The 3,413-nt window shown below is 41.6% G+C and overlaps 1 pseudogene; it reads right to left on the reverse strand.

Moving 5' to 3' along the window:
* Positions 1 to 85: 85 nt before the first annotated feature.
* LOC114007119 (mast cell protease 3-like) overlaps positions 86 to 3,413 on the reverse strand; it is a 98,324-nt pseudogene continuing 94,996 nt past the window's right edge.

Consider the following 3,413-nt stretch of genomic DNA (forward strand, 5'->3'; position numbering starts at 1 on the left):
CAGGAACGAGAGAGACAGAGCAACAGAGGGAAAGGGAGAGGGAGAGGGAGAGAGATGAGCACGTTCTATAGGCTCTAGTTACACCTCAGTCTAATCCCTGCAGTTTGAACTGTCTCATTATTCTTTTAATCTAGGGCAGAAAGCTTGAGATCCTGGTGTAGATACATGGAAGCGTCCCATAATTTTTTCCATAGGGAACAATTCCCTGGGCCACATTGTTACACACGAGAGGGCCTCCAGAATCTCCCTGTGGGCAGAGAGAGAAAGGACTGAGCTGGCCTCCTCCAGGTCCTGCCCTCTCTTCCTCCTTGGGTGGCTGTCTCTGTTAGGGGGCATGTATGTGATCAGGCCCAAGCAGGCCTTGTCACCTCCCTTACTCTTGGGGCTCTGGTCTGGTCCTGATGATTCTTTCCAGATGACTAAGGCTGGACCTGTCACTCCTACATAAAGTAGCCACAGTCCTATTCCCCTCAGGGAGAAGGAACCAGAGACTAGATTGGTTGGAAAGGCTTAGTGATGATGGCTATGGCTAGTTCCCAGTGCCCACGATATTCAAGTTCTGTTGTGTCCAGGCTGAGCATGGAAAGTGCTGATAATCTTACCTGATTTGGAGTCTTGCTCTTGTTTGGGTCCCTCACACACATTTGGGTAGCTTTATTGTAATGGCCTTTGTCATAAGAAATAACACTTCTCATTCCTTTGGACTTCAAGCTCTACCTCATGGAGTCTCACAGCTTCCTTGGACAGGCTAATGAGTCCTTATCCGGCTGTACTGCATATCATCCCTGGTGTCACCTGTGTTATTGTGGGCAGTGGGAGAAGGTACACCTCAGAAGTCAACTTGGCCTTCTTCTTCATCTGAAGGCAAAGAAAGGAAAGAAATTCTAATCTTAATCCACCACTAGCTTAAAAAGATTCTGAACAATTATAGAGTTGCCTCCTCCAGGACCCTGGGTTGAGTGATATTGGGAAGGAGGGATGGAAATGAGATCATATAGTGCAAAACCCTCAATATAATAGTGTCCAGGAGCCAACAGGGTTATGGGCCTCACCTGCAGTAACATGATGTCATTGAAGTATATCTTAAAATCATAGTCTGGGTGAGAAATGGCTGTTGCTACAGGAATGACCTGGTTTGTCTTCTCCTGCTCATTGATGATATGAACCCTCAAAGTGACATTTATTGAGCTGCACAAGGAGCAGAGAGAGAGGTTGAGTACAGGGGATGCAGCTCTGGGAGCTGTGAGAGAAAGTGAGCATTCCTGGGTGGAGCAGGGAAGGAGTGAAGAATTCTAGGGCATGGGGCCCTGGGAATGAGTATCTCTAGGCCCACTGCCTGTTGATTTCCAGGGCTGGGTGGAAGTTTCTAGAGGGTTGTAGTGTGCTCAATCATACAGATCTGACTGTCTCCAGTGAAGCTCCTATTTTCCCTACTCTTTACTCTGGGTTTCAGGATACAACCTTGATCTCCTTCCCCCATGAACTTGGTTCTCTTCAACAGGTCACCTACATTCACCTGCTCCTCTTTTCCCAAAGTTTGCTTATCCTCCAAGGAGCTCTTTTGTGTTACTAGTGGCTCATATTTGCAACCCCTAAAGAGAGAACTGACTATAAATAAAACTATGAAACTCTTAAAAAAGATAGTGCAAGTGACATAAAAAAGTGGAAGGACATCCCATGTTCCTGGATTGGAAGAATTAACATAATCAAAATGACAATTTTACCCAAATTAATCTACATGTTTAATGTAATTCCAATTAAAATACCAGAAATATTCTTCACTGATTTAGAAAAGACAATCATAGAATTTGCCTGGAATCATAAAAGACCTCGTATTGCAAAAACAATCCTGTGCAAGAAGAATGGAGTAGGAGGCATATTATTCTCTGATCCCAAGATATTCTATAAAGCTGTGATCATCAAAACAGCATGGTATTGGCACAAAAACAGACATGTGGACCAATGGAATAGAATAGAGACCTCGGAAATAAATAACCTCCAAAGCTTACAGCCAACTGATTTTTGACAAAGAATATCAGTCAGTCCATTGGGAAAAGGAAAACCTCTTTAGTAAATGGTGCTGGAAAAACTAGATATCCACCTGCAGAAAGATGAAACTGAACCCCCATCTTTCATCATTAACAAAAATCAATTCAAAATGGATCAAAGATCTGAACCTAAGACCTCAAACAATAAAACTACTGGTGGAAAATGCTGGGGAAACTCTGGGAGACATTGGAGTAGGCAAAGATTTCTTAAATAAGACTCCCAAAGCACAGGCAATAATCCCTAAAATAGACAAGTGGGACTATATCAGACTAAGAAGTTTCTGCACATCAAAAGACATAGTAACAAGTGTGAATCAACAACCCTCAGTATGGGAAAATATTTTTGTTAAATATGCCTCAGAGACTGATAACCAGAATACACAGGGAACTCAAGTGCCTTATGCGAAAAAAAAAAGACTAACCCAATTAAAAGATGGGAAAATGAGCTGAACAAAAGTCTCTCTAAGGAAGACATATGAACAGCCAAAAAGCATATGAGGAAATGCTCAACATCCCTCATCATAAGGGAGATGCAGATAAAAACCACAATGAGATACCACCTAACCCCTGTCAGAATGGCAAAGATTAAGAATATAAAAAGTGATAAGTGTTGGCGGGGATGTGGTGAAAAGGGAACCCTCCTACACTGTTGGTGGGAATGTAAACTAGTTCAACCACTGTGGAGAACAATATGGAGGTTCCTCAAAGATCTACAAATAGAACTACCATTTGATCCAGCAATCCCACTTCTGGGTATTTACCCAAAAGACAGGAGAACGCTCAGTCAGAAAAGTGCTTGCACATCCATGTTTATTGCAGCATTATTCACAATTGCCAAGACATGGAACCAACCTAAATGTCCACAAACTGATGAATGGATTGGAAAAGTGTGGTATATATACTCTATGGAATACTACTCAGCCATAAAAAATAACAAGACCCTGGAATTTGATAGAAAATGGTCAGATATGGAGGATCTATTGCTGAGTGAAGTAAGCCCGGCTATGAAAGAAAGATATTGTATGTATCCACTCAATATATACCGACTATCCGCACTCTATGATAGAGAGCAAAAAACTGGAGGACATAAAAGCAGTGAAGGTACTTAATGAGAACAGGACAGTGTGGAATGGGGGTAGTGAAGAGAAGAGGATAGAGAAAGATAGCAAGTGAACAATAGAGAGGCAGGACGTTAGTGAGAAACAGATATGGCTTATTAACTGTTGATGATGACATGTATAGTATTCTCAGCTGGATTGGTCTGAGAAGTATTTCATGATGGGCAAAGTATTTTTACAAGCAAAACAAGAAATAGCGATTGACTTTAAAAATAAAAATAATAATAATAATAATGATTGGGGAAAA

This window comes from Tupaia chinensis, unplaced genomic scaffold, assembly GCF_000334495.1.
Source record: "Tupaia chinensis unplaced genomic scaffold, TupChi_1.0 Scaffold000126_2, whole genome shotgun sequence".
Classification (NCBI taxonomy): Eukaryota; Metazoa; Chordata; class Mammalia; order Scandentia; family Tupaiidae; genus Tupaia; species Tupaia belangeri.